The 12,732-nt window shown below is 48.6% G+C and overlaps 1 pseudogene; it reads left to right on the top strand.

The window, feature by feature from the left end:
- Positions 1-8,917: 8,917 nt before the first annotated feature.
- LOC115318715 lies at positions 8,918-11,936 on the top strand (annotated as a pseudogene).
- Positions 11,937-12,732: the final 796 nt, after the last annotated feature.

The following is a 12,732-nucleotide window of genomic DNA, read 5'->3' as shown; positions in this document are numbered from 1 at the left end:
GTGTGTCCTTCCTCTTTTCTCTCTCTCTCTCTCTCCCTCTTCGTGCACCTTCCTACTTTCTGCTGGTATCTTCAAATGCCTGATGTACAGTGTTTTCTAGGCGGTGTAACTAAAATGCAGATCAACTACAGCTCGAAGGATGTTTCTTATACGATACGTTTTACTGTTGTACACACGCAGCCATTGTGACGTTGTGTAGTAAACTGTCTCCAACATGCTGCACACACAAGAATGATTGGCACGACAAAGGCGCAGCGATACACGACTGATTTTGACTCCGTGCGGCCTCGGAAACTGTGTAATAAAAGGCGGGAAAGGCTTAGTGTACAACGTCTGCGAGGCGGAATAATTTAAATATTTAGTAACGACAGCGCGCGGAATGTTTCCGCTACTATGCGGTATCACTGCAGTACACACGGAGATAACACGACGCTGTGTAGTAAACTGTCTGTAATCTGTTGCTGACGCAACTTTGATTGGCATGACAAAGACGCAGGGTTACGCTTTTATTACTTACTCTATGCTGCCCGGGGAACTGTGTAACAGAAGTCATAAAAAGGTTCAACGTACAACGTTTGCAAGGTAACGTAATTTCAAATGTTGAGCAATTGCAACGGCCTGAATATTTCTATAACACTGCATCACAGTTATGCATAAGCGAAAATCGCGACGTTGCATACTAAACCGTTTTGTATCTTTTGCTGACACAACATTGATTCACCCAACAAAGACGCAGAGTTCCGCTTCTTTTACGGACTCCATGCTACCTGTGGGACTGTCTTGTAAAAGTCGAATCAAGGCTCAATTTACAACGTTTGCTATGCGGCATACTTTAAACTTTGAGCAACTGTGGCGCCAAAATTTGTTTTATGCAACATGCATGCTAATACCGGCCTTTGTGTTGTAAATTGTCTCCAATATGTTGTTGACACAACACTGATCGACACGACAAACACGTGTCGATCTCTGCAATAAAAGTCGGGGAACGGCTGAACGTACAACATTTACTAGGTAGCGTAATTGGCATGTTGAGCCTCTGTGGTGCTCGGGATGTTATTTTTTTATGTAATGCGGCATCAATGTTGTAGGCACACAAAAATCGCGATCTGGTGTAGTTAACTGTTACCTCTCTGTTGCTGACACAACATTGGTAGATATAACAAAGAGGCTGCATTCCGATGCCGTTTTGGTCTCTACACTCTTAGAAAAAAGGGTCAAAATAGTCCTCCCTAAAGGGAGGAACGCTCTTGACACATACGTTCCTTCAGAAAGGTAGGAACGTTCGTCCCTTAAGCAGGGGAGCAGAAGTTCCTCCGTCGACTGCATCTCATTATGGCGGCCACGAATCGAGCAAATCGAGCTCGATAAGCCTTAACGAGAACACTAAGACTATTGTACGAAGCGAGAGGAGCAGCAAATAAAAACGTTACACATGCTTTCCGCGAACTGTATTTATTTCCGAAGTTTCTTTACCCCTGCAGGTAAAGAAACTTACGTTTCGAAAGCATGCAGTCACTCAGTCTTCTCATCGTCAGCACTGCGATGTTCAACGGAGACAACCGACACGCAGTTCGCGCACTTTATGTCTTACCTTTGCTATTCCTCGAGCCACAATTCCTTCTTCAACCGTTGCGTCAACCGCACATCACGAAGGAGTGAAAATCAATCGCCCGGAAAACCAAAAGCCGCTCTGGAAAAAAAAAAGCAAATCCGAAGCAACCTCTTGGCTTACCTCAGCACGGTAACACGAAATTATGGCGTAGCCGCGTAGCGTAAAAGGATGTTAAATCGCTTGCCACCAGATGGCAGGGTCAAGCAGAGTAATCGCAAGTAGCTAGGCTAGGTGGCGCTAGGTACCGCCCAATTCAAGTTTTACAAAAAAAAATAGTTTCATTTTCTTATGCCACAATTGCGTTTCCTTTTCTTCGCGAATTTCTAACACATGTAGACACGTTACGCACACTACAAGCATCAGGTGAACATATATTGAGCACATACACAGGCATCGCACATACAAACATCAATACAACAGCACACCACCCCGATCACTACTACCGAGCCTTGCGTTTCCGTCTTTTATACTGGTCGTTTTAAACGTACGGAACTTTTCGGTGACTCCCTAAGCAATAAAAAATATTCCGAACATGTTCATTTTTTTCCATCAATGTCATACATCTGACACTATTTTTAATGGCTTAGGGGGTGAATCTCTTATTAAAAAGAAAACGCTCGATCATGCCGTAATTATTTGAAAGCCAATAAATCGAGCCGCTCCAATGTGGTTCCAAGCCATGAGTTTGTTTTCCCGCACGGCCCTTCGTAGCCAGTATTTATACTGTAGTGTTTGTTTTTCTATCTGTGCTGTTCGCGCACGGCTGCAATTGCCGTCTTGAATTAATCTTTGTAGAGCGGATATCCACTCAGCTGGAAGTGATGCTTCACGGGCAGAGAAATCGCTTTTCGATCAACTTGAATGCAGTCAAAGCCGCGACTTGCGGCAACTGTTAAGTGTACGGAGCCACGCCGTTGCGAGCTCGAAAACTTCTAGCGGTCATCCCAGCGCGCCGCTTGGAGGGCAGTTTCTACAGGAACCGTAATATATTTGAACAGTAAAATAAAGGATAGCATTGTTTTTTTTTCGATTTTACCCGGGTTTTTTTTTTATGCTAAACTTCCATTCTAAATATACGTACTTTCCGTCATACTTTCGTACTGCTCAGTCTTTTCCCCAGAGCGCAATCGCTCTCGGGGACCGACAGTCACATTGGCCACTGTACGATAGGAGCTTACCGTTGAGACCAGCGTTCCAACATGACTATCCACACGTCGATGGACTGCACCTAATCCCTCAAGTGGTTTTAAACTGTTTAATGTAAAGCGGAATGTCAACCTGCGACACTCCGCCCCCTCCGATCACGGCCCGACCAGCGGCATTAATACCCGACAGTTTACGTCATCTCATCTTGTTGTTACACAACTGATACGCGAACACACGGTTACATCGGCGATAATTCCAGCCTTCTGTTCACAACCCACAACACTGTCATCACAATGTCGCTGACACGCAGAAATACAGAACCACGTTGACGATGTTGCTGACACGCAGAAATACAGAATCACGTTGAACGCCGGATGGCACTCGGCACGGGACAACAGAACCCAACTCAGCACGGAAGGCACCCAGGCAGCCGGCAGGAAAACCTGCCTGCCTTGGACGCAGTTCCCGCGATTTCCATAACGCCGAAAACGTCGACACAGTTCCTCGTGGCTTCGCTGCTGTAGTTCCGCGTGTGTCCCGCAAATCGGAGACGGCCGTCCACTGAGATCAGTGCGGCCGTCCACTGATCTCTATGACAATTGCTGGATCGCGCTTCCCCGCTTGTTCGCTGCAGCGCAAGTGAAGCCACCGGGCTTCACTCGCTTGAGATACGATTTGCCGTTTTTGCTAGCCTTTGCTGCGGTTTTCCAGCGTGCTGACGACACGTTTTCTACTCGTTCGTCGTCATTCGCCGAAGAAGTTTTTTGAAGACTCTGTGTATTGTTGAGACTTTCCGTTGTGAACACGTGGAAAATTTTACGAAAGTGCAGTGTCGCAGGAAAAAGGCACAACGCGTCGAAAGGAAGGGCTGGCGGCGTGTTCAAAGCATCCTTGGCACGCCGAAGTGCCGTGTCTCTGTGCCTTCGCACGCTTGGATACCGACCAAGAACCGACGCCGTGTGTATGTGTTCAGCGAGTGCAATGTGCGTGAAGCTGTTCGTGCCTCTGGATCAGCGTCTTTTCCCCTCGCGGTTTAGGAACGAGCTTAATCCAGCGTCCACTAGCGACGGGAGATGGGGAGAAGGTACGTCTTTTTTTCGTCCTTAGACGATTTACACAATACCGTGCACAACAGCTCCTCGTCACTGATCAGTGCTGGCTTATTATCAACCTACGCGACTCGCCTAATTGTAATTGGTCAACAGATTGCACACGACCATATCGGCCGCGCTTCAAAGATTTTCATTCTCGCCGTCTTGTACATTTGCTTTCGAAAACCCCCCTGGCTCCACGTACAACGTTGCCCTATTCGTGCTCCCACGGAATCTATTAGAGTAGATTTGGGACATAGCCATGGTTAATATAGTACATAAGAATACGTACAGATCTCCCCCTTTTATTGATAGCAACTCACCGGAACAGCTGGACGATCCAGAACTCCGTGGCCGATATATATAAATGATCTAAAGGCATCTACGCGCGACACACGTTCAGAACTTTGGCGCGGCGTCAATTCTTGACCGGTATCCAAGCGTGCGAAGGCACAAAGATGCATCACTCGGCGTGCCAAGGAAGCTTTGATCACGCCGCGACACCGGCGACACGTTTTCGACGAGTTGTACCTTTTGATACGGCTTCACGCACATTGCACTCACTAAACACATTCACACGGCGTCGGTTCTTGGTCGGTATCCAAGCGCGCGAAGGCACAGAGACACGGCACTTCGGCGTGCCAAGGATGCTTTGAACACGCCGCCAGCCCTTCCTTTCGACGCGTTGTGCCTTTTTCCTGCGACACTGCACTTTCGTAAAATTTTCCACGTGTTCACAACGGAAAGTCTCAACAATGCACAGAGTCTTCAAAAAACTTCTTCGGCGAATGACGACGAACGAGTAGAAAACGTGTCGTCAGCACGCTGGAAAACCGCAGCAAAGGCTAGCAAAGACGGCAAATCGTATCCCAAGCGAGTGACGCCCGGTGGCTTCACTTGCGGGAGCGGCAAGCGCGATCCAGCAATTGTCATTGAGATCAGTGCGGCCGTCTTACCCAGTGTATGTAGCGCTGCGGGCACTGCTCCGGAACTTCGCTGTTTCTAGCGGCTTCGTTAGCTCGTTTGATAAAATTAGTGGTAAAAACGTCAATGCAACCGAAATGTTCTGCACGTTTGGATTAGAAGACGGAATTAGAGGCGGCCTTCGCTGCCGCTGAAGCTCAATCAACTCAACATCAATTTATTAAAGAACGTGCGCGATGTGCTCGAAAAACGAAACCGAAAGAAGATGAGTCGGGAGGGCGAAAGCTTTCTCCGGTCTGCCTGGAGAAGGAGGAAAACGTCTCGGTGAATAATAAGGACTTTAATTTTCCTTTCATCGGTCTGGGTTTGTTTATGTGTGTTTTGGTAAATGAAAAAAAAAAAAAAAAAAAAAACTTTACGAAAAAAAAAAAAAAAAATTCCGCTCCTCGGGGGATCAACCGTTGACCACTTGGTCAATAGCGTGATGTTTTACCCCTGCGCCAACTGAACAAGAAGGAACTCGCGCTCCTCCTTTCATCTGAACTGCCGTTCCTCCCTTCTCTGGGCAACTTGTCCGCAACAAGGAGGAACAGTCGCTGTTGCTACCTTTCTCCTCCTTTTTTTCTTAGAGTGTAGGTTGCCTGGGTTAGTAATTTAAATGTTGAACCGTAGCTAACGTCCCTCTAGATATAGGGGGGATTCCGTGCGTCTCTTTTTATTTCTTTGATACAAGTCGGCATGGTTATTAGTTCGCCGTAGCAGCAATGTCAGAGCCGTGGGGAGGGTTTAAAGTGAGTTTGTCAGTTAGTTTATTTCTCATTGGGCGTAGGGGGTTTTGACGCTGGTGTTGCGGACCCCCCGGGCAATGCCTCCCGGCTCTCGTTCGTGCAATCGACACCAAAGACGAAGACCGTATCGGTCTTTGCTATTGGAGTTGTTTAAACTGGGGGGAGCTTCGGGTTGGGGTACTGCGGTGTCCGTCCTTACTGCCTGCGAGCAGGCGAGGTCTCCATCATTATAGAGGTGCGGGCTTTCTCAACCGTCGTATCGGGGATGCTACACGTCGGGCGCGCTGTTCCGTACAATGTCCGGGAACCTTCGTGACGAAAGCTGGCTATTTCGGTGTAGGTCGTTTTGGTGCGGTCTTTTCGGTACACGGACATGTCGGTGCACAGACGTCTAGGTGGGGTAGACATTTCAATTTACGAATGTACATTGAAATGTCAATTGCATGCTGCCCAACTCGGCCACACTTTCTGAGCGACTAAACGATGCAACGAGCCTACTCTGCAGGATCGTCCCGAAGGAGGTCATCAGACAAGGTAGCTGCTGTTTACGGTCAAAACAAAACTAGTGGATACTGCCGCGATAAATGACGCAGTCAACTAGCAAACCGCCATCGGCATTTCTGAAACGTCCGTGTGGACTTCTCACTAATCCGGTACTTGTTTCAAACAATGAATATGATCAATGAAGAACGTCATGAGACATCTGGAATGTTGTGAGTGGGAGAAATAAAGGAAATGGACTTTGACGGTGCGGGGATCCGTCCGGTCGCCCCACCCTGGAGTCCCGTCTTCCCTGCATTTCCCCCGCTCCTTGGCCCGTTCCTCCCGCGCCCTGCCAGGGCCGAACATTCCTGTTCACCCGGATCTCTGGACGGGGGAGCGTCACCGTACGGCGCGTAATCCCCACTCGGGGATCGTGCGGGGCCCGTGGCAGGGGCGTGGGTGTTCACGTCGACGGGTCGGGGGGGGGGGCACGTGATTGGTGGGGGCAAGGATACAAAAAGGGAAACGGGACAAGGGCGGTCTTCTCTTCTGAACCTACGGAAAGGACAGTGTGTGTGACGACGACGAGGACGACGACGAGGACAACGAGGACAGGACGCTGACCACCAACGAGTGAGTTTAATTGAACTGTTCTGAAAATGCACATTGCGTGAGTGACTTCTTGGGGAGCGAACGAAGCACGTCCCGATCGGGCGTCGATTGGGTAGCGACCCACATAATTTGGCGCCCACGTGGGGGCCCGATCGGTTGGCCGTTGCTTTCGTTCCTCCCTGAGAGGTCGCGCACTTGGCGTTTCGCGGATTTTGGAGGGTAGCCTGCTTTAATTTGGCGAATTGTGTTCGAGCTGGTAGAAAGTGGCAACGGTCGACACCAGGTCGACCACCGGCGCGAGTAAGGACGGTTCGTCGGAGGACGAGCCTGGGAGAGATAGCGCGGAGGCTGCTCCGATTAGCGGAGACTCGGGCACACGCGCGCCCCCGGAGACTGGGACTTTGCTCCCAACTTCACCAGTGGCGGAGGGCGTGCTAGACGCCGGTGAACTGATGCGCGCGATGACGCGGATGATGGTCGCGTTGTCGCGGCAGATGGGGACAGCCCCAAGTGTCGCGAGTGCCGCGCCTTTGTCTATACCCCGCCCGCGGTTGAACGTGCCTACGCCGACGTACTCGGGGTACTCCGACGGGAAATTGGTACACAATTTCCTGCAGGATTTAGGCGCGTACGTAACCGCTTTGGGGGCATCGGACGCAGCCCTGCTGCAGATCGTGCCGATTGCAATGACGGGCGACGCCGCGCGTTGGAGACAGCTTCAGACGCCGTTCCAGTCAGTGGCGGACTTCCGGGCGCGGTACTCAGCACCCGTACTCAGCACCCGGACGAGAGCCTCGTGGAGTACGTCCATGCACTCCAGGAGCTCTACTCCCGGGCCGAACCCTCCGCCCCTAACACGGAGAAAGTAGCGAGGGCGATCCGCCAGTGCCACCCCAGATTTAAGGCGTATCTTCGAGGACGCGATTTCGCAGACCCCGAAGCACTGGCGAGAGAGGCGCGCACGGTTCAAGCGGGCTTGCTCGCTGAGCTGCAGTGTCGGCGCCCTCCAAGGGCCGAGGAGTCCTTGGAGCCGGGTTGCGCGTGGACGGGACGCGCCGCGGACGGTTTCGTCGAGTCACAGACGGCGTACGTGGCCGTCGCGAATCCCGGGAATGGCGGAGCCATTCCACCTCGGGCCCAAGACCCATTCGGCTTCAAGCAAAGGCGCAGGGTAGCCAGTGCAAACTCGTCCGGGGCACCACCCCGCAGGCAGAGCTGGGCAGTATCGAAGATACATGTATCTTCGATACTATCTTTCGATACAGTTGAGTATCTTGTATCTGGTATCGCTTGCCAGAAAAACATGTATCGAAGTATCGGTATCGGAGATACTTTGTGAAAGTATCGTGTATTGTAAAAATACCCGATACTTGCAAAAGTGCGCTTCTAAATCGAAGCTGCGTTTTCTTTCGCTCTTGTTCAGGGGAAGCTAGAGCATAGAAGGCCTCCGAAAAGACAACGTCAAGTAAACAAATCTTGTGTCCGCGGCTAAAACAACAAACAAAGAAACACGATCGAAAGCAAGTCGAGCGGTTTCGCAATCGCTGCACGGGCATTGTCCTTTTTTTTTGTGTGTCTATAGCAAACCCGGGTTGCACGGCCGCCCAGAGCACTACAGGAGCCAGACAGGAGGGCGCCGTCTGCAAAACGCTAGGCGCCCAGGCTGAGCTCTGTCCCTGGTTTTCTTTTCCGCGGAACTTCACTTGATATTTCCGACTGTATGGCGCGCACTTCGCAGTCCCAGTCTTAGAGTTGAAAGTTATTTGTTCCGCCGCGTCGACGGGCTAGCAATGGCAGACAACGACAATACTCCTCGCTGTGCCATCTTGGACGGGAAGTATTTTACCGTGATTTCATCTAGGGACGACAGAGTAAAGGCTGCCTGTTCGTTTTGTAAAGCGACCATCTGTGGCACCTACTCGTCAACCTCGAATTTCAAGCTTCACTTAAAGGTACGTGCAGAATCAACATAAATTAGATTTTTTGTTTGCTCGTAACATGCGAAGAAATGCATTGAGTCGAACAGAGTGTATCGATATGTATCTAATTTTTCAGTGCTGTCTTATGTATCAAAACGGTGCATTTGCATAGCTTGCGGAATTACGCTTTGTGTGATATTACTTGTGTGGCGGCTATATAATTAATCGATACTTATTTTGTTTCAGCGCGTGCATCCACAAGAGCTAAGAAGGTTCGATGAGTACAAAGAAGGGTGGAGAAAACAAGCAGTCAAGAGAAAAGCCGACGCCCCTGCTGACAAAATGCGCCAAACGAAACTGTTTTGCTCTCCCGGGAGTCAACTGATTCAGCCTAAAAGAGACAATCTGATCGTCAAGTTTGTTGTGGATGGGTTGCATTCATTATCGACAGTCGAAGAGCCAGGCTTCATACAGCTTGTAACAGGTGAGCTTTCAATTCTATGCGAAATCAGACTGCATTATAATTGTACATTGTCTCTTTTTTCTATTTTAGGCTTGCGCCCAGGGACTAGCGTGATGTCGCGACGCTCCCTAGGTCGGCGAATTGATGAGGAATGGGAAAAGTTTCTGGATGACGCGCGAGAGAAGTTGTCTGGTCAAAGCTATGTTGCAACCACAGCTGAGATCTGGTCCACTCACCATCGTAGCTTCATGGGTGTCACGGTTCATTGGGTAAGCGCTTTGTGTTTTGAATAAAACAAAATGTGTCCCTTTCCTTCACTACCGTGGCAAAGACAGTGGTAACACAGAGTGTGTACGCATTATTTTGGAGAGCTTCCATCAGCTTGCTGGAAACAGCGTCTCCGGAAGAAAGCCCTGCCAAAAGTAGCGCTCGAGCGGGAGTGGAACGCGTAGGTCGCGTAGATTTTATGCCTCGCCCACGTATAAGGTGAATTGAAGCATATGGTTTCCTCATAGAGCGGTAGTACAGTGGTTAAGACATCGGATTCACAGTATGAGGGTCAGAGATTCGTAAAAAAGTCCCTAGTAGTTCAGTGTTTAAGACATCGGATTCATAATCTGAGGGACGCTGGTTCGTATCGGAGCGCTGCCAGTGTATTTTATATTTCAATTTTCGTGTTCCGCACCTTCGTTACCTAGAAGGCGTCGCCGGAAGTGCCTGAGGCCATTCCTATAACATATTCTGTTTTAAAAAGTAGAAGTTGTGGAAAATCATGATTAAAGGGAAGATGGGGCACTTCTACATTTAAGAAAAAACGCTTGAATTGCGTTCATTTGGCCTTTCGATTAATATATATCAAAATTGTATTTCAATGCGACGCGCCGGAGAGCCATACGAGCAATTTCAAAATAGGGCTGAAGCCCCGCCTCCCTAGCCTTGGGCAGCCAAAAGAGCCGTCGATGACGTCACGGACAGCGACTGTCTTTCGCGTTTTTCTCGCGTTTAACAATACTTACGCAGCAAATGGTTTGGGTATTCGGGTTCACGGGGTAAAAATACACTAGAATTCACTTCTAACTCCTTTTTTCCAAGAAGCGCCGTAGCTTCCCTTTAAGTAACTAATGAATGATAATATTTGTATATTTATTTAGATCGATGCTGACACCCTTTCTCGGAGGTCGCTCGCACTGGCCTACAGGAGGTTTCCTGGAAGCCACACGTACGACAGGATAGCAGAAATGCTGGAAGACATTAGGCAGTCCTTCGACATCTCGCGGGAGAAGGTCGTAGCCACGGTCACAGACAACGCCAGCAACTTCGCCAGAGCCTTCAGGGAGTTCGGCTTTTGTTCTGAGATTACTGACCAGGGTAAGGGTAATGCTGTACTTATTATCAAACATTTTTTCAGGTTTTTTAAGGACTGGTTTACGTCTGTCTCAATAACCTAAACCCAAGTGGGTAACGTCCGATTACAAATGCAAGAAGTGTGAAAAATATCCGTCATGTTATGCACCGATTCTAATTTTCCTCTTGTCTGGTGCAGCTGACTTGGTTAATTTTTGTGATACATATAATTCTTCTTTTGATACGCAATACAAATAATTGAAGATGAATCCACTGGAGCTAATGCAAACGAGAGTGTTTTTGATTATTGCACAACTGTTTTTCTTTTAGTTTCTATGAATATGTGTTATTCACCGTAAAATGTTTCCAAACATGTAATCTTGAGTGCTGTTTTAAGTATTTCGGCTAAATGTGTTCCTTTTTTAACTGGCAGATGATGTCGCCGCCGACTTGTCCTTTGAAATTATGGTCGAACCCGACAACCTGGACGATGCTGAAATCAACTTGCATCGTCATCTTCGATGCGCATGTCACACGCTGAGTCTTGTGGCAACTTCAGATGCGAAGGCAGCCTTGTCGACACCGTCCTTTGAACGTGCTAACACATCGGTCATGTCAAAGTGTTCGGCTCTATGGAACTGCGTTCGAAGACCCAAGTCGTCTGAAGTTATTGTGGACAGCCTAGGGCATTCTCTGAAGACGCCATGCGTAACACGCTGTAATTCATTGTATGACAGCATGAAAGACCTCCTTCGCTCGAAGGATAAACTGCGAGATGTCTGCGATGGACTAAATCTGCAGACATTCCAAGAAAGAGACTTAGCATTTATTGCCGAGTACTGTGAGATCCTGCAGCCCATCGCCTCCGCTCTGACGCGACTCCAAGCGCAGTCCGATTGCTTCTTCGGGGAGCTGCTGCCAACGCTTTTTACCGTAAAATCAAAGCTTCATGAGAAGGCTGGTATGGACTTCGTCTACTGCAGACCACTTTTGGATGCGGTTACATCTGGCTTCATTCGCAGATTTGACGAGCTTCTGCGAATGAAACCAAGTGTAAATGAAGCGACTGTTGCTGCTGTTCTTCACCCTTACTTTAAGTTGCGGTGGTTGTCACGAGAACCTCAAGATGTCCGCGAGCATGGCCAGCAACTCACAGAAAAAGCTGTAATTGACTTTGTAAATGCAACCAAGCATACCAAGCGTCCTTTGGCGTGCGCGTAATCAACCTCTGCAGCCTCTGACGTATCGGCTGATGCATTCTTTTCTTTTGAAGCCCACTGCGGCACGAGCCCCAGTTGTCAGGAAGATCAAGTCAAACTTGAGTTCCTGAGCTACCTGCAAGATCCTCGAGTTGAATTCGATATGCTCCGCTCATACCCTTCTCTGAGAAGCGCCTTCATTAGATACAACACCCCAACGTGCTCCTCGGCTCCTGTAGAACGGCTGTTCTCCTTCGCATCGCTAATCTTACGCCCGCATCGTGGCGGACTTTCAGACTGGCGTTTTGAGCAGATGCTTCTGCTTAAGGCTGCGGTCCCACGGGTGCCATCGTGACCGAAGGGTTTTTCAACCGCCAGGGCGGCAAAAACGGCAGCAAGCTCTTGCGCGACAATATTACAATAAAGCCACCAGAACGAAAAGACGCAAAACATGGTGCTAAATTGCTGCCTACTTGTACGTCTATCTAAACGTGTCTGTCATTTCTTGAGGATTCAGAACGCAAGTAAACTCAAGGGATTAATATGAAAACGAGACAGACACCGACTGCCATGTCTGTCTCATATTTCTGTGTGTCCCTTCTTCTTACTTGCGTTCTAAATCCTCCTCATGAATGTTTAACCAACACGCTCTCCTGATTCTTTCAATGCCTGTATTTGTTTTTCGAGCTTCAGCCCCCGACAGCGACAGTAGGGAGTTTCAGTATATCGTTTTCATTGGATCGATACCACTCCATGCGCGCGCTTCAGAGCATGCTTCGATGTGGCAGCGCGAGCTCCCAATCTTTCCCTGAAAACACGATCTACTATAACTCGTTAACACCACATAGTCCGTGTTTCTGAAAAAAACTTGCGGAGTCTAAAACTCAATTATAGATAGAACGTTTTGTTTTGGTAGATTCTGTGGATTTTAATTGGGGTGTGTCTTTATACCTCGCTGCTCTCTTGGCTGCAATATTTTTACGGAGGTTTGTACGTTTGTGTAAACGTTTGAAAAAAAAGACGCAATATAACAAACTCAAGAATTCAACTAATACCTTTGTTAATTAATCTAAAGCAATAAGATACACCCATTTTAAAGTACTTCGGATGAGGTTTTAGCGATGTATCGAGGTATCTAAAATACAGTATTC

Source organism: Ixodes scapularis, unplaced genomic scaffold (genome assembly GCF_016920785.2).
Source record: "Ixodes scapularis isolate PalLabHiFi unplaced genomic scaffold, ASM1692078v2 PGA_scaffold4__175_contigs__length_147842914, whole genome shotgun sequence".
Classification (NCBI taxonomy): domain Eukaryota; kingdom Metazoa; phylum Arthropoda; class Arachnida; order Ixodida; family Ixodidae; genus Ixodes; species Ixodes scapularis.
This window is presented reverse-complemented; position numbering and strand designations above follow the sequence as displayed.